The sequence below is a fragment of the Opisthocomus hoazin genome, chromosome 3 (assembly GCF_030867145.1).
Source record: "Opisthocomus hoazin isolate bOpiHoa1 chromosome 3, bOpiHoa1.hap1, whole genome shotgun sequence".
In the NCBI taxonomy this organism is placed as follows: domain Eukaryota; kingdom Metazoa; phylum Chordata; class Aves; order Opisthocomiformes; family Opisthocomidae; genus Opisthocomus; species Opisthocomus hoazin.
This window is the reverse complement of record NC_134416.1, coordinates 10,791,399-10,815,993: the sequence shown is the minus strand read 5'-3', so window position 1 is coordinate 10,815,993 and position 24,595 is coordinate 10,791,399.

Sequence of the window (24,595 nt, the reverse complement as noted above, 5' to 3'; positions counted from 1 at the left end):
TTTTGTATGCCATGACATGTACTTTGTTGATATACAGGCAGACAAGTAAAACTGCTATGTCACTTGGCAGAGTCGCCTCACCAGCACTGGTTATTTTCCAGCTGTTTCTCTCCTGCAACCTAAGTTTCAGCAGTCCTGAATGACCTGAGCTTCTGCTGCAAGAAGTTTGTGGGTACAGTGTTCTTGCTAATACTTTGCCATTGAAACCTGCACATTTATGGATGGATCCATTCAAATAGAAGGTAGGAATTCCTTTCTTTGCAACTATGCAGACTTCATCCGTAGTTTCTGTAAGGAGTGTAAGAAACATAGAAATTAATAATTAGGAAGGAATGTTTTTGTAGACAGACAAAGAGGGTCTCTGCATCCTCTTTGTCAAATTGCTGACTTGAACTCCTTTTAACTACACATGCCAATAGCCTTTTACATGCCTGGGGTTGCTTATAGGCACTTGCCCAGATATGTTTCCGAATGTTACAGCACAGGCAAATGCAGAAGCCCATAAGACTGAAACACAATGTTTGAGACAAGATTTTACTTCTTCAGATAACTTTATTCATCCTTGATTTCTTTTAAGTGATATGAGTGGTGTTTTTTCTGCTCCTGTGTGGTTTTTGTCTGCTGAAAAGAAAAGTTGGAGTAAATATTGATAAATCCCTCTTCTGGACTGTCCTTTTCTGGATAGAAACACATACATTTATTTAAAAAATACAGTTCCGCTTTGAAAAATAAACTCACAGAAATGCTGTGGAGACCCATGCCCTTTAACAATTTCATAATGACATAGTCTCACTTTACTGATAAATTTAGTTGTCATTAGTATTATTTTTCTGAAAGCCAGACAGAAATATTGATTCTGGACTTCCACAGCTCTATCGGGGTGTTTCATTTTTTCACCTCACCATCAACACCAAAGGTTCATAAAGACATGGGCAGCTCATTTATGCTCTCAGCGATTTTCTTTTTAATAGGCTTCTGCAGTATTTAACTGATTAGAAAGCAGAGACATATTCCTTTGTTGTTCTTTTCAATACATTGATCATTTCTATGCTGAATAAAGTTTTGTAAACAGAATACTAGGGTGATGCCGTAACCCCTCTGAGGTCCTGCAAAATACAACCTGCTGTGGAAAAAAGACTGCTTTGAATTAGTTGCTTTCCAAATTAAGCTGCTTCCAGATGTAGCAACTATAATGAGGAGTTTCTCATCAGTGAAATAGATGTTATTCTGATTTTCTTTTGTCTCTCCACATTGCCATTTACTGTTACTTTCCATCCTCTCTTCTAATCACAGAATTATAACTAAGGTTGGGGAAGCTGTGGACAAACTCATCTAGATTTCAATCTCGTATAAGATTTACAGGTTGAAGTAATAATTTGATGAGACATAAATCCAGCTGGAATTTTAAAATTCACTCTCATTCACATCTCAGAATTAACTGGAAAGGTTTTTTTATCAGCCAACACCTGAAGGCAGAGCTCTTTGTTTTTAAGTATTAGTGGAAACTGTGCAACCTGTGTTTTTTGTTTTAGCACAACCATCATGAAACCAGCATAAAACAAAAAGTTCCAGACCCAGGAATACGGTAGTCAAAAAGTAAAAAAGTAAAAAAAAAAAAAAAAGAAATTCTATACTTCCAAATGGTACAAGTCTGAGTGTCTTTGATACCTTTATTTTAGTTGTCAGCATTAAATGAAGCAGGTTGACATATGCTTTGTCTTTTTTTTTGTGAATGAAGAGGACACCTGGTTTGGAACCAATACTGTGTGATTTCACAACACCATAAAGAGAAGAGCAGAATTAAGGTACACAACTCACTTTCCAATCCTAAACTTCTTCTTAAATACTTATTTTGTGAGGAATATGATTTGATTGTCAGCTGTGATCTTCCAATTTATATTCACTGGCGTTCTTCAGATTAGTTCTATATCTGCTACAGCCTAAAGCACATTTTGGGACCATGCTCAATTCTACTCTCAGTCTCTCTTGTCTCCAATATTTGCGCTTTTTGTTTTTTCTGTGCAGAGATGTATCCTCATCCGCTCAGGTGACATTTCCAGATTACAAGTGAAGCTGTTGGGAGGAAGAATAGTTAATTGTTCCATCCTCAAACTCCCACTATAATCTGATATAAAATAACTAGAATCTCTTGGTTGGATTTTTGTATGATCTTATGCCTTTGTTACTGGTCACACCCATGTTCTCATGTCTGCTCCTTCCCTGACTCGCCTCTCTGCACAACCCGCTTATGCGCCAAATAAAAAAAATAAGCATGCATGTATTCATTCCCCTCCTTTTGTAACTTCTCTGAAATTCTCGACCATCATTTAGGCTTGCCATCTTTGAAATTACCATCAGCTCCAATATCTTTTACCTCAGCTTGTCACCAGATGCTATTGCTCATTTTCTCTTTTTTTTTTCCACCCACTTTCATCTCTGTTTCTTGGACAAATCTTTCTCTTCTCTTTTCTTGAGGAGCCTAGCATCCTTTTAGCAAAATTTGTGAACAAATAAGTCCCTATGGTTGTGTAGCACGCCTTTATACACCAGTCTGCTAGTTTTTGCTTACTCTTCAAATTCTTCCTTTAAACTCACTTCTTCTATTAGTCTGACATGGTTTAACTGGTCACAGAGATAAGTGCATTAGAAAGGCTCATTAATAAGTACTCAGACACCTTATGGGGATAAGACATACAAAGTGCTGGATTTGGATTACATTTCCAGTTTATGTGAACTATAGTGCAATCAATCCATTGTGGCCTGGTGTAAAGAAGGCAATGTTACTGGTCTGAAGAAATGGCTATAATGGAATAGGGAGTGTATAACAATGGCACAAGGAGTGTACAGCACCTTGGACACATCTGTCATGTTTGTCTGTTCTCCCTCTCACAGAAAAAAGTAAGTCCCAAAGAAACTAAACCTCTGCTTGGTGAGAGCTGTGAACGTACACATTGTTTACAGTATCAGCTTGCTTGAACTGGTATGCAGCATTTTGAGTCTAGTAGCTTCAGGCAATAATTTTTAGAGGCAAACAAACTGATATAAAAAAGTAGGATAGTGATAGAGCAGCGTTATCAGGCATCCCAAAATATTTATAAATGTTTTACATGCACTGCCTTGGAGAGGCAAGACGAAAAAGGTGAAGAAGATTAACAGCCAAGTGACAAACTACAATATCATCTGCCTTCAAGACTTCTGAACTGAGAGCTACAATTCACTGCCCTCTTTAATACCAAAAGCCTCAAGGTTGGATTAGCTTTCCTCCTATAACTGATTCCGCAATCAATTCGGAATATGCCTTTCATGGCTGACGACCCAAGACCATGCGCTAATATACTGAATGCTGCAGGTTTTGCGCAGAGATTACCAAGAGTATGCACACATGGGACCTGCAAGAACTTCTTTCTAGCACAGATAATAAGTGGGTCTTTTATCCTTCCTGTGGCTAGTTATTATAGAGAGCAGAGTCAGGTACTCCTTAAGCAGACAGGATGGATTACTACAGCTCACTGATGTGAATGCCTTAGCATTGTTCTGCTGCAGTTCGGTTGTTCTTAGCGTGCACAGAAACCCAAGGTAACAGCAGGCAGGGTTATCCACACACAACCACCGAAGGCTGAGATGTTTCTTTGTTTTTAATGTGATTAAAAAATTAATAGAAAGGGCTGCAGATCCCAACCTGCTGTGTATATTTACCATGAGGACTAGGCTTTCTGATTAGCTGATACATCTAGATTGCATGTGTTTCCACTTGAGCTGGAACAGGAAGACTTCTATTACGCTGTCAAAGTATTATTTTTACAAAATATTCCCTTCTGGTTTAAATTGGTCTTCTTCAACATGCACATACAATCAGTTTAGCCTGTTTGCATTCCAACTACTGTTATGTGAAATTATTTCATGGATGGAGTGAATTCCCAATAAAATATGTATGAAATTAACTGCCCTCTTTCTCTCATTAACAGCAATAGCACTTACAGCAAATGATTCCCCATACAGTAAGATTATTAAAAAAAAAAAACAAAACAAAACCCAACCTGTTTTTATTAGGAGGCTCCATTTCCTCTACGATTTTTGTAAAACTGGCATATGAATATATGAATAAATGACTTGCTGTCTGTGCATTTGCTCATATGACTACTCACTCTGGCATGCTGATTTGATTTACTAATTGCAATCATTTCACTGTTTCTTTTCCACAACAAAGTGCTCTTCAGAAAGAGACTGTCAGTTGAATCTTTTGTGGTTCTTTCCATAAGAAATGATAGCAGGATAGCCAAAGCTGGACTGTCTGCAAAGAAACAGTTTATCACTCCACTTTGCTCCAAATTTATGTTATAAATATTTTTTATTATATTTGAAACAGTTCAAAAGCTGAAATATTGTCTCAAACTTCTAACTTTGTGGAAGGCTAAGGTTTACATTCAGATTACAAGGTGAGTGGGAGTTTGGGGAAATCAAACCACTCAGATATAAGAGCTAGCTAGGGTGATAGCATGCGAAGGTGGTCACAGTGGCTTCATAAAGGGAGTCATTGTAAAAGCCCTGCTCCTTTGGTAATTTCCATACCCTACACAAAGAAGACAAAAAACCCCATTGGAATAGCCTGTGGAGGCATGACTTGAACTGTGGCTGTTCCTTAACTGTGCCTGCATATCAGATGGGCCCCTTGGTAGGCAAGAAATATGCAAGAGTTGATGTTCACCTGATAGGACCCTGAAGGAGCCTGGAGACATACTTCTCTTCTTGGCTCTGCCCTTAATATTACTAATTGTACTATCACAAATCCTAGGAGACTTGTTTGTTGCTCTGGAGTCCCTTCTGCAGCACATTGCCCAGGCACAGATCAGAAATATGTCATTCCTAAGGAATGCATAACAGAACATGCATAACATAAGTGGAATAGTGGATGAGTAGACCTAGAGAAATGGGGGAGCACAAGCGAGAAAATTCTGCTTGGTGTTTTTTGCCATTTGTCAGTGACTTGGAACAGAAGTTTTTACTGGCATTTGATTCTGTGGAGCAGCAGCTCTGTCATACATATGAGCATATGGGACTTAGCAGGCACTACTGTCACACGACAGTCCTTTCAGAATTCAAATAGGTGACACTAGAAAGATGGCAGACAACAAAGTGTTTATTAATTGAACCAGTCAAGTGAAGTTATTTGTTTTACGAAATGTTCACTACTGTCAAGCTTTAAAATACAAATTTCCCCAATGTTTTTAGGGCTAAAATTGTGCCTACAGGTATGCCAGTAATATGTTGTAGAACAAAAGCTTTAACATCTCGTAGAAGTTCATTAACGCAGATATTTCATGGAAGCTGACACTAAGCTTTCATAAACAACTTCAGACTCGTTGGTGGGAAAAATGTTAGAAGTTGTTTTTATCTTAATGGGATGAAGACAGTAGAGAGGTTCATTTGCAAGAACTTGCTCTTTCAGAACAGACAGTCCATTCTTTTCTCCTAGCACGGCTCAGTGGCCTGCTGCAGCATCAGATATTCATGTTGGGATTTTCGTGCACTTTTGGTAGAAGAAAAAGCTAGACAGAAAACCATCAAGTCCTGTATGGTGCTGAGTGTTACTTTACAAAAGTTTACCACTGTCATGTTAGGTTAACGTCAACAGGAGATAAAAGCAATAAGGCAGGTGTGTTTTGAGGCTTAATCATGAAATCTTGAGCCCAAAATAGTTAAGTCAAATTTCCAGCTTTGAGACAGATTCAGCCCCTGCACTCCGGTGAACAAATTTCACTGGTGTGTTGCATCCTACCCATGAGTGACAAGCCTGGCTGAGTCAGATGGTTAAACTGAATGGAATCTCTTTGTATTGCCAAAGCAACCCAAAATTCAATATGAAGACCATGACCCAACATTGTGGTTTTTATTCATCTCTATAAAATGTACAAAATGACATCTACTTCAGCAGATACTGCTGAGTTTATGAACTAGTTTCAGCATGGTTTCACGCTTGTTACCATTTTTTTATTATTACAGATAAATATTTAAATAAGAAACCGGCATATTAAATGGGAATTGAACACTGCTACAGCAATCAGCAAATGGCACCAGTTCCCAAATCACTGTCTTAGCCTGTGAACAAAAACTCACCCACTGGAATGCCTCATGGTTGAGTTAAGGTGATTATCTGTAGCTCTGTGAGGCTCAGTGCATTCACCCTTGGTGCAGAAGTTCTAGGATTGGTATCAGAGCTTGACTTCTTTTTTGGTCTAAGGTTCAAAGTCCTGAAACAGAATTTTCCTTTGGCAACAAGGTATCTGCATTGTACTGAGGTTCACGGGAAAGGGGACTGCCCTGCCTTTGTTTGAGTGTCATGGTGGCTGGATTGATAAATATAAGTGAAATAAGAGTCCATTAAAATATATTGTGACACTGCCATACCACATTGGCTTCACTGGCCAGCCAACTGGTAATCCTAACACTCCAGTCTTAGTGAGGAAGATTGTTGATGTAAGAAGAGACATCTGATTTGAAAGAAGAGGCAATAATACTGCATTACAATTTTTCTGTAAGTAATGGTGAAAATAAGATAAGATGTCTGCTAAAGCATTGAACCTGCAAGGAGATGTTATGTCCATAGCTGATGTGATCGGATGTACTCTTACTGATGTCAGGCATGGATGTTACTTTTCAGTTACCTGTTCTCAGCTATATTGCGTGTAGCCTTATTAAGCTCGTGTACATTTTGGGCTTGTCTGTTGTTTGGCATCTTTATTTTATCACATGGTATCACATCTATTTCTGTGAAGCAACTTTATAGTGTAGCATTTGTTACTCAACTGAAACTGTTCATAAAAAAAGAAATTGTTTAATAAATGATTAGTAATTTATATGGGCAGCAAAATAAAATAAATTGGCTTCAGGATGCTCTCTGGGAAAGAAAATTAGTTTGCTGCCTCTCCATTAACTGTTTTTCACAGTCAGTGGATGGCTAAGTGCACATTTGTCCTTGGAAATAAGTGTGACAAAAGAGGTTAGAACACAGCAGTTCTTCTTTGAAGAAGTTTTAACCTAATAAGAATACCTAATGATAAAAAATCAGCAAATGAATCCATTTGAGATAGTGATTAACAATGAGAAGCAACACGGCACCCTATAAAAATGTGTCGGTCAAACACCTCAAGCTTATGAAAACAGTAACTCGTGACTTTTCTAGAAGATCAATGAAAAGCCTGTCTTTATAGACCTGATTCTCACAGACTCACCCACTCCTTTTTTCTTTTACAGTAAGTCTGCCTTAGACAACAGACGTCCTAAAATAACATCTTTTGTAAAGTTTATAGACACATGAATTACAGAACTGTGAAACTTGCCCTAGACATGAAAATTTACAGCTTTGTTAAATGAAAATAGGGCTGTAAATGAAAAAAAAAAAATATTACATTGGTGGTATAAATATGGCTGTGTTCTGACTTGGATAGGGTTGTGCGTATACATACTCAGACAGGAAATGTGTATGTAAGAATGATTCATCAAATGGATTGTGCTGCACAGAAATTCTGGTAGGGGACCTTATTTTCTTGGTTAGTTACTTGATTATTCTCCAGTTCACAGACATGAGCATTCCTGTCACAGACCTTCAATCAACATCTTCTTATGAATCCGTTGTTACATCTTCAAGTGAACAAAGGAAAAAAGAAAAACACATCAGCTGAAGGTAGAAAAAGTACGTGACCAGTTTACGGAAAATGCAAGATGAAAACATGAAGGAAAACAACACACAGACAGGTTGCATAATTTGCCAAAGTGCTTCCAGCTACCAGCAACTACACAGGGATCACTGTGTTGTGTTGCTCCATGTTAGATCTCTTCTGCTTCCCCTTTTCTGCATTTGTACTTAATCCTCTATTGTCTCCTTGTTTACTTTATTTTCTGACTTTATTATTTTTTGCCTCGTGTTTTAAGCCCTGCTATATTTTCTAATATTTATTTCACTCTTTCCATATTTCATTTCCTCCATTATGAGATTTTCAGTACATCTAAAATTTGATTCTTAATGTTAAATATTTTTCACAGAGGAAAATGATTTATTTAGGCTATTGTCCATTTTTCCACAAGTAGCTTTTCAAAATGCCTTTTAAATGACCATCTGTCTAACATAGTTGGTCCTGTATCATTTAAACTGGTGTCTATAGCTGAACAAGTGACGATTTCAATACAAAACATGACCAGAACAGAAAGAAAATATTTTAATCACAGAATCACAGAGTCACAGAATGTTTGGGGTTGGAAGCGACCTCTGTGGGTCATCTAGTCCAACCCTCCTGCCAAAGCAGGGTCACCTACAGCAGGCTGCACAGGACCTTGTCCAGGAGGGTCTTGAATATGTCCAGAGAAGGAGACTCCACAACTTCCCTGGGCAGCCTGTTCCAGTGCTCCGTCACCCTCAGAGGGAAGAAGTTCTTCCTCATGTTCAGACGGAACTTCCTATGCTTCAGTTTGTGCCCATTGCCCCTTGTCCTGTCGCTGGGCACCACTGAAAAGAGTGTGGCCCCATCCTCCTGCCACCCACCCTTCAGATATTTGTAAGCATTTATAAGGTCCCCTCTAAGCCTTCTCTTCTTCAGGCTAAACAAGCCCAGCTCCCTCAGCCTCTCCTCATGGGAGAGATGCTCCAGTCCCCTCATCATCCTCGTAGCTCTCCGCTGGACTCCCTCCAGTAGCTCCTCATCTTTCTCGAAGTGGGGAGCCCAGAACTGGACGGAGTACTCCAGATGGGGCCTCACTAGGGCAGAGTAGAGGGGCTAAGTGAATTTTTAAAGTGTTCTAACAGAGTTATATTTTTGTGATCCAGGGAATATGTTTACAAAAATGAGAGACCTAAATGAATGACAGACCAATAAATCTTAATCTGCCATTCTGCCTAAATTCGTTGCAGTAAAATTGCTGTGCAGAGACGTGGGATTAGTCAGGTCCGTGAAGAAAGTAAATTATATGCTACTTTTTTAACACGTTGGACACATTCTTCGAGATTAACTATTGCTTTTAATTATGGTGCTTGAATTCTTCGAGGCAAATCATTGGCTTATATTGTAGAAATTACTTTAACTTCAAGTGAAAAGTGGCTATGTAAGATACACCTAGAAAAGAAACACATAAAATATGCAAAAGATCTGAATGTCTTTATATACTACTTTCATGCAAGATTATAATTTCAGTGGTAAAAAGTGTGATTTGTCACCTGATTTCTTCAGATAAGTAATAGATACAATGTTAGCTAATAGTTATCCTAAGTGTATAGTCCAATATTGCTTCAATTTTTGTGGAAAGAGGAAAAAGAAGCAATAGGCTTACGGTGCAGTAAGTGAAAATTTGCTTTAATGAACAAAAAAATCCCAATAATCATGGTGCTCAACACTGGAATAGCAACCCAGAGAAGCTTGAAACTCCATCCTTGGAGATATTCAAAACTCAGCTGGACAAGGCCATGAATGTTGTCTTTTGCAACTTTGAGGCCCAATGTAACCTTAACCCAACCTAACTTTAAGGATGGCCCTGCTTTCAGTAAGAGGTTGAACCAGATGGCCTCCTGAGGTGTCCTTCAAGCGAAAATATTCTATGATTTGTGATGTCAGTCAAATGAACAAAAGTTTTTCCTGTAGTCAGGGCTATACTTGCAGATATTTACTGTGTGGATTTTCAACTATTACTACTAGCATATGCTGTATTTCAGAAAAGTTATTTGTGGAAAAGTGCCATATCATGAATACAGTCCTTTTTCCACTCTGCACACATAGATAGCAAGTGTTGAATCAATAACCAATGACCACAAACCTTGGTGGGTTTGAAAAGCCCTTAACTCGTCAGGCTATGATTTTCATACTAAATGTTTGTGTTCTTCCACGAAATTCAATAAGAGAACCAACACCACCATATTAAAATCAATGACAACGGCCATGTTGTCCTAACAGTTGCCCATTCATGATTTGCCTACTGCCATGCAGAATTCATTTATAAATGTGACCAGTCATCCCTGTGTTACAAAACATCTGAACGGAGTTGCTGAAATATGAGTAAAAGAGAGGTTTTGATTGCAGTTTGCGGCTTGTAGTATACTCCTAAGGATATTGTGTAGAAAAGACACGGATATACATGTATATATGGGTATACATACATACAAGCTGGAGAAAAGGCCTGACAGAAGCATCATGAAGTTCAACAAGGGGAAACACAAAGTCCTGCACCTGGGGAGGAACAGCACCATGCACCAATATATGCTGGGGATTGCTCAGTTATAAAGCAGCTTTGCAGAAAAAGACATGGGGATACTGGTGGACACTAAGTTGAACACGAACCAGCAGTGTATGCTTCCAGCAGTAGTAGTATCCTCAGCTGCATTAAGCAAAGTACTGCCAGCAGCTCAAGGGAGGTGATCCTTCCCCTCTACTCAGCACTGGAGAGAGCACACCTGGAGTACTGTGTGCAGTTCTGGGCTTCTCAGCACAAGAGGGACATGGACATAGCAGAGAGAGTCCAGCAAAGGGCCACTTGAGTGATGAAAGGACTGGAGCATCTGCCTTATGAGGAAAGCCTGAGAGAGTTGGAACTGTTTAGTGTAGAGAAGAGAATGTTCGAAGGGATATAAATATAAAATAAATTTATTTAGTGTATACAATATAATGTGTATAATATGGTAGCATGACTATAAATGTATATAATATATAATGAATATATATAAATACCTGAAGGTAGGATGTAAATAAGACAGAGCCAGACTTTTTTCAATGGTGCCCAGTGACAGAACCAGAGGCAAAAGGGCAGAAACTGAAATATTTGAGGTTTCCTCTGGCCACACTTTTTTACTGTGAGGGTGGCTGACCACTGGCATAGGTTGCCCAGAGTTGTTCTGGAGTATCAGTCGCTGGAGACATTCAAAATCCATCTAGTCATGGCCTTGGGTAGCCCACTCTAGGTGGCCCTGCTCAAGCAGGGGCATTTGGTCAAATGACCTCTGGACCTCCCTTTTAACCTCAACTATTCTGTAATTCTGTGATTCTGTAATTCTTTGATATGAGAGTGGCAGCACTGTACGTTACAGAAAATTGTTCCTTGGCTACAGGTTAGGAAACCACACTTCTCACAACTTGCAGTAATATTCGTCTAATGGGAGATGAAGACAGGGAATTCAGGTTAAATAGGAATGAGATTTTGCCCTCTATTCTTATATACTCTAGATCTTCTTGAAAGGCATGGTATTGCCTTTCATCTTTCTAGTAGGCTCTGAGATATGTTGACATTGCTACTTTTTCCATTCTGATTTCTTCCCCTGACAACTGGTGATGCACTGGCTGCAAGCACCTGTTTGTTTGGGAAATAAAATCATGTACATTTTTTCCAAAGGTGGACCCGCAGTTCTGAGAAAGATCATGAGAGAAGAATGTTTTACAGTTTTCTTCTTTTTCTTTCTTTCTTAAATAGTCTATGTAGGTCTACTTGTTTGCATTCTGAACTAAATTTTCAAATTTTTCTTCACAATTAGGAATATAAAATATATTGGTTTGGGTTTTTTTGTTTGTAAGAACAATTAAAGAAATCAGGAGAGAACTTGACTGCCAGTACCAGATGATGGGATCAAGTACACCCTGATGATATTTGCTGATGAAACCAAACTGAGTGGGGAAGTGGACACTTCAGAGAGGAGAGCCACCCCACAGGAATACCTGGATAAGCTGGAAGAGTGGGCTAACAAGAACCTTATGAAGCTCAAGACAAATGTAAGGTCTTGCACCTGCGAGAGTGTAATCCAGGAGTGCACCACAGGCTAGGATCTGCGTGGCTGGGGACCAGCTCTGTGGAAGGGGACCTGGGGGTCCTGGTGGACAACAAGCTGCATATGAGGGAACAGTGCACTGCTGCTGTGGCAAAGAAAGCCAACAGGATGCTGGGTTGCATCAACAACGGCATCACCAGCAGAGATAAAGAAGTCATTATCCCACTCTACTCCGCACTTGTCAGGCCACACCTGGAATACTGTGTTCAGTTTTGGTCCCCACTGTACAAAAAAAGACACGGACAGGCCAGAGAGGGCCCAGAGAAGGGCCATGAAGATGATCAAAGGACTGGGAAGCCTGCCAGCTGCGGAAAGGCTGAGAGAACTGGGTTTCTTCCGCCTTGAGAATAGAAGGCTTAAGGGAGACCTTATCACCATGTTCCAGTATTTAAAGGGTGGCTGCAAAGAAGGAGGAAACTCCCTTTTTACAAGGAGTCACATGGAAATGAAGAGGGTTAATGGGTACAAGCTATTCCTAGGGAGTTTACAGCTGGACACAAGAGGAAGATTTTTCACAATGAGAACAATCACCCATTGGAATGACCTCCTCAGGGAAGTGGTGGATTCCCCAATATTGGACACAAAATTTTAAGATTCGGCTGGGCAGGGTGCTGGGCCATCTTCTCTAGACCGTGCTTTTTGCCAAGAAAGGTTGGACCAGTTGATGCTTGAGGTCCCTGCCAACCTGGTAGTCTATGATTCCATGAACTGGGGCTATTAAAAATATCACATGTGTGTGTGCAGGAGTCCTGAAGACATGAGCTTTATTTGTTGATCAGGGCACTTCACTCTGTGAAACTCTGCTTCCTGCTCACCTTCTGGAAGGGACCTTGCAAATAAAGGGATGCTTACAAACAAGAAGATTGAGAGGAAAATGGCAATAACTAGAAGTTCAATATAACTTCAAGGTCCTTGAAATTTTAAACCTTTTCTTTCATTAGCAGGTTTTCATTGATATGAAGTTTTACCAGCCATGCAAAATCACTAGCCTAGTATCTTCTGTAAATCTTTATTTAATCTTTAATTAATGCCGAGTAAGTATGCTCAGATGCTTATGAGTAGTACCTAAGCAAACTGGAATATTACAGTCTATTTGTCTCATGAAGATATGCTGTTGATCTATCAAGATACCCGTTAATTCAGGATGTGATAGGGTCTTCGTCTGTCTTCCGTTATTAGCATGGCTTAACTTCTTAACACTGTTGCAATGCGGTGTTTCAAGTCTGGCAGTGTGATTAAGAAGTAGGAGTATATATCTTGTAGCTAATATTTTATTATAGTTCTCCTTTCATTTAGTCTCTACCTTAATTAAATTGTAAGCCTGACTCAACAGCTTTCCAAATATATCTTCTATAGAGGAATGTGGGCTGTTTCTGTAGCATAATGAGGAGAATGCAATGTGTGACAGTTTTATTGCTCCTTTTATTTCAAGCGTTCCAAGCAGAGACATCACCTGTGTGGATATTTTATCTTTTATAGGGGACATTGGCCCTGATTTTCCACTCAGTGAAAGGTCATGTGCAGTGCAAGCCAAGGTCCAATGAAAAGGTGATCATCAGCTATGTTTCATCACCCTTATGCCATGGTACGAAATAAATTTGATGGTAACTGATTTTGACTTATGCCACGTGCTTATGGCTGAGGACAAACAAGGTAATGGAGTGAAATCATAGTATATCTTCACCTGGCCTTCACAGACTTCCCAGGTCCCCCGACTTCTCCTAGATCTGCTGGCAAACCTGAGGCAATGGACCCTTCTTAGATGACTATGCAGACCCAGCTGTATCAGAGACAGCTGTTGAGGCTCCCCTTACAGCTGATGAAGTTGCAGTCAACATTGTCAATGGAATTTAGGAATCAATTATCTGACCACATGATAACTTCTACTTTAAGATTAGAAGAATTGAGACGTGCATGGTTTTTTACTGGAAACAAGTTGTCCATTGATGGTAAAGGGTACTTAGAGTGAGGACCTGCTCAGAAGTCCATGCTGATATTTTTGACACATTTCACCAGATAAATCCCACCCCAAATGTAGGAGGCTTCAAGTTGTGTGGCATAGCTAGCAATGGAAGCCATTAAGTAATAGTCGTTGCCTCCCTCACTCCCCTTCTCATGGCCACTTTCATTAATCCACCATCAAAACACAGCATTTCCTGATTAGCCAATTAGTCAAACCTCAAGAATCACTTGGTATGGCCCACTATTGGACAATTTAACTCTTCCCTCAGGGAGGTTCTATCTGGAAATAAAAATGCATTATCAAAGATGTAACAGGAATCAATAGCAAACAGCATGGTTGCACTTAACCTTCTTTCTCAGCAACACACACGCACACATTGGCAAATACATATTCTGTCACTAATTCTCTTTGTAATGATACCAAGAAAGTTCTGACATAAAGCATACCCCCTGCCTTTTTCAATAACGAATCAAAACATCCAGATTTACTGTTAAGTGATGTCAAGACTAGATAAAGTAGAATGTTTGACTGATAACACCAAATTGAACAGCACATCAAACAGAATTATAATACTCCAATCCACACACATTCTCGCATCCCAGTCAATACGGCACACACTATGAATGTATTAAGAAAGCCAGATGCATTGATCATTGTCAGTCTGACAAACAAACATCATACTGTTGACATTAAAGTAGACTGCAGATACTATGAGATACATAATAATTATTAGAAAATTAATTTTGGAATTTCTGTTCCAAAATATTGCAAACACTACATCTTATTACATGCTGTTTTGTATTATTATTTAAACAGTAACCAGAGGTGAAATATCACGGTAAAGGATTTTGTGCAATGCACACATTTTGTTTCCAAACTTTAAAAAATAAAATCCACTCCCTCTTGAAAGGATGTAAACAACTACTTTCCATTTGACCTTTTGAAGCAATTTATAATGATACTCAAATGCAATAGCACCTGGTAGATGCACACAGACATCACAGTTACGCACTGATGGAGATCAAGATTTGTGAATCTTTCTAAAGCTTTGTACCTCCTCAGAGTGTTTTGTTCACACTGTTATCTGGAATTCCCTGGATGCCTCTCCAATAGACATATTGCCCATATTGACACAGAATGAAACAGAGTCAATCCTTGTTTCCCGAGAGGCACAACAGATGTCTGCTAAATAGATATCTCTTTGGAAGTCTGAAGTAAACAGCTTATATATGGTTGATGGCTGATTGGGACAGGGTGGGGAGAAACAGGGGAAGGTGTACTGATCCATCATGACTTTTTCCCATTGCTGTTTGCCCCCGATAATTATCATAAAATCATCATAGAATCATATACTACCAGGTTGGCAGGGACCTCAAGCATCAACTGGTCCAACCTTTCTTGGCAAAAAGCATGGTCTAGAGAAGATGGCCCAGCACCCTGCCCAGCCGAATCTTAAAATTTTGTGTCCAATATTGGGGAATCCACCACTTCCCTGAGGAGGTCATTCCAATGGGTGATTGTTCTCATTGTGAAAAATCTTCCTCTTGTGTCCAGCTGTAAACTCCCTAGGAATAGCTTGTACCCATTAACCCTCTTCATTTCCATGTGACTCCTTGTAAAAAGGGAGTTTCCTCCTTCTTTGCAGCCACCCTTTAAATACTGGAACATGGTGATAAGGTCTCCCTTAAGCCTTCTATTCTCAAGGCGGAAGAAACCCAGTTCTCTCAGCCTTTCCGCAGCTGGCAGGCTTCCCAGTCCTTTGATCATCTTCATGGCCCTTCTCTGGGCCCTCTCTGGCCTGTCCGTGTCTTTTTTTGTACAGTGGGGACCAAAACTGAACACAGTACTCCAGGTGTGGCCTGACAAGTGCGGAGTAGAGTGGGATAATGACTTCTTTATCTCTGCTGGTGATGCCGTTGTTGATGCAACCCAGCATCCTGTTGGCTTTCTTTGCCACAGCAGCAGTGCACTGTTCCCTCATATGCAGCTTGTTGTCCACCAGGACCCCCAGGTCCCCTTCCACAGAGCTGGTCCCCAGCCACGCAGATCCTAGCCTGTGGTGCACTCCTGGATTACGTTCTCGCAGGTGCAAGACCTTACATTTGTCTTGAGCTTCATAAGGTTCTTGTTAGCCCACTCTTCCAGCCTACCCAGGTCTTCCCGAGAATTATCAGAAATTATACACAAGCAGAGTGAACAATATGATGATATCACATTTTGTGTTATCTAACCCAATTAGGACTTGTTATAAGATACATTTAAATAGTTACACATTTGTTTTCAGCCTCAGCTGAGCCAACAGTTATTAATAGGGATGTGTGTGTGTGTGTGTATGTATGTATTCAAGAACATGCAATTAAAATATGCTTTGAAAATGTCAAAACATGTTGTTCCAGCATGGTCAAACATTGATCAGCTTCCTTGACAGCTGGAGAGCCTCACAGGAGTTTCAATTTGACTTCTTCAGGCTCCTAATCTCTCCTGTGGATTTCAATTTCCAGATGGGCAACAATTCCATGGTATGCTGTAGATTTATTTCTTCAGGGTTCGAATAAGGCAGGTCAGTGTACAGTAGCATACTGTGAATTTGATTCAGGCCAAGATTCTGACCTACAGTAGAAATCGAGGATAAGAAGAAACAACTTTCTGCTTCCATGAAGGTGGATGTCCAGAGGGCTGCAAATCAATACTGAGTTGACACAGAATGTTTCAACTCAGTGTGACGAGCCAAATGTGTCAATTCAAATTGACACAACCCAAAATGGAGATAGGACAAAACCACCAAAATTCACATTTTCAATGGAGGGGACAACAATTTCTACCCTATCTCAACCAAACAATCACCACAAAATTCCCAAGCATCACATTTTACAAATCCAGTGGTTTCTCAGACATTGTTTTTTCAGATTTTCAATTCCATGATTTCTGGACAGCTGGCAGAGAAAGGCAGCAAACAGCCTGGCTCAGTGAGTCTTTCAAACCTTGAATCAATCTTGCAAGAGAAGCATCATTAAACTTCCTAGCTGTTAACGGTTATATATTTTCCTGATCTTTTTCTCCTTTCCTAGCTTCCTCTCTCTCTCTCATTGACATACACGTTCATATGTCCTTACCCTCCCACCTTTGCATTTGGAACACCCTCTTGTGCACTCTCCAGTCTCATCCTGTCTGTCTTTCTTTCAAGCACAGGTTCACACACACAAACACACACATATGCATGTGCATGCTTGCGTGCGCACACACACATTCCTCTGCATAGAGTAAAGCCTTTGTACTGTAATCTCTCTTTCTCTAAGTAACAGCTAAATCATTTAAGATAAAAGATGATCTCTCTGGGGACAACTGAAAAGGGGAATCACATGTTTGCATCTCCTATCTCTCCTTCATTGTTTACTGGAGAACATCAGGGTTGTAGCAATAGTGGTGTTCCCAGTGAAAGAAGTTACAAAGCTATAACTGCTTACTCTTTTTATTCAAATTTGGTTTCCCAAGATTAAACCCAATTCAAATGGGATGACTTATGAAGCTTTCTTGTTGTTATTTTGCACCTCTCCATACCTCCAATGCAGACTTCTTGGGGTTTCCACAAACCATCTATATTTATACTGTTCTCTTCCTTTTTTTTCCTGGCAGCTTGCATTTGCCTAGCTCAACACTTAACTCCCTATGTCAAAAAAAAAAAAAAAAAAATCACTCTAGAAACTTAATCCCTCATGAATCTTCCAAAAGGGATTTCTAGAGCGTCATGTGGCATGAGGCCATGGGAGTACTTCGGATTTGTCTTTTGTTTGATTGGCTGTGGAGGTCGTTTGGCTAACCTTGGCTTTGTGGTTAACGGTTAAAACTGTTTTATACTGGATTATAGTTGATTGTGCTCAACAGGAAAAAAGTTCATTGCGCTTGTCAAGAAGAATCTTCTCTCCCGACTCAATATCCTTTAAGTTGATCAAATGCCAACCTTTCTCTTCCAATAGAAATACGCACAAACCAAGTGATTTCTCCCTTTTTAGCCTGGATGCCAGAGAGCCTTGGTGATTTGGGGAACAGCCTAAAAGTTCATTCAGGGGAGAAGCTGAGCCATGCCAATGAAATAACAGAGAAATTTTATAAAACGTACCACTTTGCCCTGGTCTCCAAGTTCTGGAACGGAGTAGGATGCTTGTTATACATAGAAAGCCAATAGCTTTTAAACTTAAAATTGTACAGAAATAATATATGTGTATTTGGAGTACGTGAGAGCTCAGAGGGAAAATTTGTTGCTAGATAAGACCATTGAAATACCCCTCCTGGTTTTTACAGTAGGGCAACACTATATTCTCTTGGTGTCAGCTATAGCAGTTGACACAGCAATAGTTTGCTGTTTGTTGGAAATGCGCCTCTTTCGCCACTATGAACTATGGATTTTAACTTTGATTCAGTTTCATCCATTTCTAGTTTGGGAGTGGGGGTGAGGCAGGGTGTTGGGTTTGGAGTTTTTTATTTTGTTTGTTTGTTTCTGCATCTTTGCTACTTCTTCATTTTCCACTAGATGTTGTTTGTTGGAATAGCACCATGAAATACCTACACACTGTGGAGACACCAGCCCTGATGAGAGACAGACCTGGAGCCATTCTGGTGCCCACTGGTGCATGTTGTCTGATGCCAAGCTCAATACAGAGCAGTCCTTGAATCTGTCTTTTCACTCTATAAAAACAGTGAAGATTTTAGCCCATGGAAAACCTCAGCATATCACCATCAAGCAGTCTGTATCCTCACTGTTGGAAAAGACAGCCCTTCTCACAGTGTGAAGGAAATTTCTTTCTTTTCTTCCTGCTCTCTTCCATCCTTAAATAAAGCACCAAATTTTCAAGTTCTCCTGTTTCATAGTAGCAATCACCGCCTCAGTAGGAAGCAAATTACAAATCTCAACTCATTTCAGACAGTCTCCCAATATTGATTTATAGATGATATCAGAGAGATAAAGGGAAAAAATATAGAGCTCAAAATATAGAGCTCTTTATATCATTATCATTCCAAAGGTCTCCCATTTCTCCTTTTGCTATAGTAAAGTTCTGTAGAATGATTTCAATAAATTGTTTGTATAGTTTACTCATTATTTAGCTTTGCTTTTGTCCTCCAAATATACTAAACATGTCTTACTTCTTCCATTTATATCCTTTTTTTTATAGTCTTGTAGAGTGCTTTACACAGAACAAATAACTATAAACCAGTGATGTTCAGAGGTTTACCAATAACACATAAATATTTATATGTACTCCATACTGAAGACTTTCCATTGAGTCCAAATACATGTATAATGCAGACATTTATATATAATTTTCGTATGAGAGGCCCAGTAGAGATGAGACAGTTTCATGCTGTCTTTCATTTAATACACTGAGCTTGAAGGTCATTGTTCTTTTATTTTGCCTTTGAAGATTTACATTTGTGCTGGCTTTTTGTCTTTGCGTGTAGGGCTCAATCGTAAAGATGCTCGAGAACACCAGCCTTCTACCTCAAGAGATTTGGTTCAAGTCCTAATCTAGATCAAACACAGAGAAGTTAGTGGTCTCGTCATGCTCTCTAGTGGCTGCTTCTCTGCTGAGCAGCTGCCATGCTCCAGGGAGGGCCAGCTCTGGAGCAGCAGTGATGCAGCAAGCCTACACAGCCTGAAAACTGGAGGGTCGTTGTGGCTTGGATCCAGTCACTGCTAAACCATGTCTTAGCCTCCCACCTCAAAGAACCAGAGAATAAATATCTCAATGACAGTCATACCAATTTTTTGGAATAATTTCATCTCTTGTCTTCTTGGCTATATTCCCATCACTTAAAATCTAGAATTAGTAATGGACAAACTGACAAAAAAATCAAGTTATCAAATCTGATTTTTTTGCTTACTTACCTCAACCTTACCTAAAGACTGCAATGAAAAGAACTATTGAGGTTAGTGGGAAAGGCCTGGCTTTCTTCAGTGGACATTGAACCACGGGGCCAAACATACTTATGGTTCTCACTGGCAATGAATTTATAAACTGTTTCTATAAACTAGTTTTTGCAAATTGATATGGGGCCCTCACAGGGGCAGATTTTTTCATACTTTTTAGAATTATAGATTTGCTACTTATTTGGTCCTTGAAGTACAGCAATAACCCACAAATTTTACATGGAAATTAGAATGAAAACCTTTAAAAATCTCAGAAGAAGCTTCAGTTCAAGCTCTGAGTGACAATGCAGATGAGAATTTTTTCTGAATCCAAAAAAATATGCAGTGGAATAAAACTGAGATTCAACAAAAACAAATGAATCACCCTTTTGATAGTACCTCTAGCGGAGACAAAGAAAACTGCTGTCTTAAGGAGATGATAGCTTTGCTTTTCAGGGTTACTTCAGTTTAAAGCTAGAAAATCATGCTAGCAACATGGAGCAGCATCCTGATAGAGTGATTCAGTTGCGACTCCTAGTCAGTGAGTCCTGGACAGTGGCATGACCCCACTTCTCCTACCTGCTGTAGCAGCCTGTCCACACCTCTTAATTCTCAGACACGGATGCCCCTTAGCTACTCACCCTTCACCGTTTCCCCTGAGGGCATTTCCACTGAGGGCATGTGGCTGCTGGAGGGCACCCCTTCTCTGCAGGCTTTGACCAAATGGGTTTGTTGACTTTCTTCCCCCACAGTGGGGGTGATACTGTGGGCGCTTGAGAGAGGAATATAAAAGTGATGTTTTCCATTTGTGGGATGTAGGTGGTCAAGGGAAACAAAAGCCTCTGAAGAAGTTTTACAAGAGATACACAGATGGCTTCGGGGGTGTGGCAGTCTCTGTTGATGTTAAAAGGATGAAGGAAGCCAAAAAAGACTTGTGACAGATGCTTTCAAGCTATGGCTTATTTAAAGAAGATTGCATTAACTTTATAAATGTTAGAAATGTTGCCTAACTAACTTCAAGATTTTGTCAGTAGCTGTGTTCCCAGATAAATAAGATATGAGATGTTTCCTTCAAGATGACAAAGATGTAGAGAGATAATTAATGCCGTTTTCAACTTTAAAACAACTTCAAGTGGAAGACATTTGAAGCAAGTTCTCCAAGGGAGCTACCACACAAACTGTTAAGGTCTAAAAGCAAAGCAAAGGAAGCTTCAACCATTTATCAAAATAATAGCCCTGATGGGGGACAGAGATGTCTTCTAAAAACTCACAATGACTAACACGGACAAATGCTTCAGAGGCCTAAAAGTGAATTAAAAGCCTGAATTGATAATGATGTTGGAAGACGGGTGACTACCAAGTAGGTGTATGGGGTGGTTGTTGTCTTAAGATACATTTTCCTATTAAATTGTTTTCTTCTGGATAAACAGTTTGTAAATTCAGGAGAGCTGGAGAGCTCGGACAAAGGTGGCAGAGCAGCTACCCACTTTGAGTCAGACTTGCTAGAAGTTGCAGGGGGGGTGAGATAAGGCCCAATAAGGAAAGGCTGCACTAAGGGATCCTGCCTAAAGACAGCTGACAAGCTGGGATATCAGAAAGGGACTGGAAGTGTGGTTACCTTAGAAAATGGAATAAGATTTTCACTAAATTATTAACAAGTCTGAAAATTAAGAAAAGGTAATATTTCTAGTTATTAGCAAACTGGGCTAAAGGATTTCTTTTCTGAAACAAAGACAGTTTTAGTTATGAGAAAGCTGAGATTGTTTTCCTTAGTCATTGCCATAATAAGGGAAGGGGTTCAAGAAGGACCTAAACAACAGTTAGAACCCTTTTTTTCTTCTCTTTTAACTGATACAAAGTAAATGTTTTCTTCCTACATTTATCTTCTTTCTTACTGACCTCCTAGATTTTACCTCCTTATCCTTCTTCCCTCAGTTCAGTTTATTTGGGATGGACTCTTACAGTCTTGGCCATTGGAAGGATTTCCAGTGTCACAGAACCAGGGATTAACTGCTGTCCTTTTTGGCCTTTGGCTGTGTTCATTCTCCTCCAGAAAGGCACTTTGAGCCGCAGTTCTGCCTTGGAGAGTGCTACATGCTGTGAAACGGGAGACCATGAACACCTTCAAAGTTTCAAAAGATCTTTCCTAAATATGTTCTTAAAAATCTAGTTATATTTAGAAGGGAAGAAATGCTACATCAGACACTCAGATATCACCTGAAACAGGAGGGTATTCTTTCTGGAGATAGTTCACAAGTGGAAAACTTATTTCTCATTGCTCAGTGCCTCTAAAATAATTTTAGAAGGTTTTGCATCATGGAAATTTAAGTGCTCATAAATGAGGAGTTTTCTGTAGTTTTGCCTCTCAAAATCAAATATTCAAGAACTTGGGCAAGAGCATTGCCTCTGAATCCCCAGCTTGATGACTACTACTTTACTGACAAAGCTAAAATTAGTAGATTTGACATCAAAGTCCTTTTTGGGCCAGATGTACAGGACCGAGATCCCTAGAAAAAAAGAAGGACAGAGGAAGCATGTTTCTGCCTGTGAAACACTGGGCTGATCATCAACAAAGAAGTCCAAATATTTGCTTGGAAATATTTTCCCAGCTTGACAATGTTGTGCTGGAAAGTCCACGCTCTTGAGTCTTTCTATCCAAAAGCAGACTTGGTGCACAAGTGTGCATCTTACTGCCAGTGAGTCACCTGGAAGATTTGTCATTTGGTTAGAGTATCAAGGAAAGAGGCAACTGCAGTTTATACTATGCAGCCTTACTGTAATGTCATAATTCAGAAAAATACTCGAGAATGTCGTGCCTGAAGCAGTGGATTGCCACATTGCTCACTGGTTATTTCTATTGCTTATTTGCCTGCTGGATGCATGTTTACAAAAGCTAATTAGAGTGAACTCTGCTATTTACAGTGTTATACTTTAAAAGGAGAAAGCTTACTGTATAATCTCTTTGCCTCAAGTGTGTTTGAGCAGAAATTACTTTAGGGGACCTGAAAGGAGCCAGCAGGAAAAAACTCAGCAATTATTTTAATACAGTCAAACATTCCTATCCACTAAGTGGCAATATGAAGCATTCCCATGCTAGTTACCTGATACTGGATTATACAGAGTGGAGATTTATTTCTGTATGCACCATATCACTTTGGGCTGCAGTTTGTTTCAGACCACTGGGTTTCATGTTAAATTTCAATGTCACTAACATATGTAACAGAAATGAGAACTAGAAAAGGTCACAGTTTTTACTACTTGTCCTTGCTAGACCCTTCCATTTAAAGTTTAGAAATCAACTCCTCTCCCACACCAATTTTTTTAAACTGTGTTTGTGGTTTCATGTGATTTCTGCCAAGGCTGGTAAGAGGTGAATCAAACCTGGGAAAGCTTATACCTTTATCTTTTATGGTACAAAGGCAAAAAGCTGCAATCCAAATAATTTCTGTGATGTGTAAGTCTTCCTGGAGACCATGAAGATCTCCATCATCTTCACGAGGAGAAGGTTATGTTTAGCAACCCTAAGGTTTCACTCAGGGAACCCTTGGCATTGAAGGGAGTCAAGAAATGTTAGAAGCAGATTCACTTCTAATTTGCAGACAGATCAATTAGTGCTTCATGTCATGAACTTTCATAAACTGCAGCTGGGTCCTTTCAATATGTGCCAGCTATGGTGACATCATTCATGCCCATACCATAGTGAAGATGATGGAGAGCTTTATGTTCTCCAGAGAGGTCTTTTCTCAAATAACAGCACACATTTTTCACCAGGACCTTCACAGGGAGGCATAGAAACAAACAAAATGGGTTGGAAGGATTTGGCAACTCTGCTGGCACTACTGCTGCAGCCTCAGTGGAAATCCAGTTGGATCTAAACAATAATAAAGAACTGGAACCATATAGAGCAATTCAGGATATTCCCATTCCCAGCCCACATGTTCAGTCCCAGATTCAAATGCTGTAGATTGTACTCAGCACAAGGAGGAGATTCTGAGCAGGGAGGCAGGGATAAAATAATAATTTCCCTTCTTCATGCCTTCTTTTTGACAATCCAGATTTCTGTTCCAAATTTACTCTTTGCTGCGGAGTTTGTAGCAAAGAATGACATATCTAAGGGAGGGAAAAAATCTGCCACCAAGCCGATGCAAGAGAGGAAAGCTAGACTTTGATAAATAGGAATTTGCTCATGTTTGTGCTTTCAGCACTTTATTCCAGTGAGTTCAGCATCACGGGAGACTGTTTTAGCAGTTTCTCACATTCTGCTTGGTGATATTAGGTGTGTGTAGGTGGAGGACCAGAAAATCTTGGAAGATTTTTGTTTTGAGCTGTTGTGGAAGCTAGTTAAGCCACTTTTGCTTATTCAGATTCAGATTCTTTTTTTTGAAGAAGGATTTGACTTATTTTACTTGGTCTGCTTATATATTAAAGTATTTGTTAGACTGTGCAATCAGTTCTGGAGCAGCTTTTGATGTATGTAGCACAGATTTGCAAGAGCAAGGTTAATAATTTTTTAACATTCATTTAGTTGTCCCAGAACATTTGATGGGCTCAATTAAGATAATATTCTGGTGACATCTCACTTGCCTTCCCCAGTCCTGGAGAGCTGCCTTTAAACAAGAACTGTGGTATATGGCTGTGCAGAAAAACATGGCGTAAAGCAAGAATCACATGCCAGGCTGTGGAAACACTCCCTATAACAGGTATATTATATAAATATGTAACATACATTTGTGGGTGTGTATGTATCTGTATTTGGGAAAAAAGTCTTACGGATGCTTTATGCAACACTACCCAGCAGATATTTATGAGTGAAGAGGCATCAGGGCCTTGCCTGATGTGTTAAAAACAGTTTGGAGTACCATCCAGTTACTTTTGCACTGATAAACACTGTAGTAATTATTTCCTTCAGATGTCTGTGTGGAATCTTCTAAGGGTG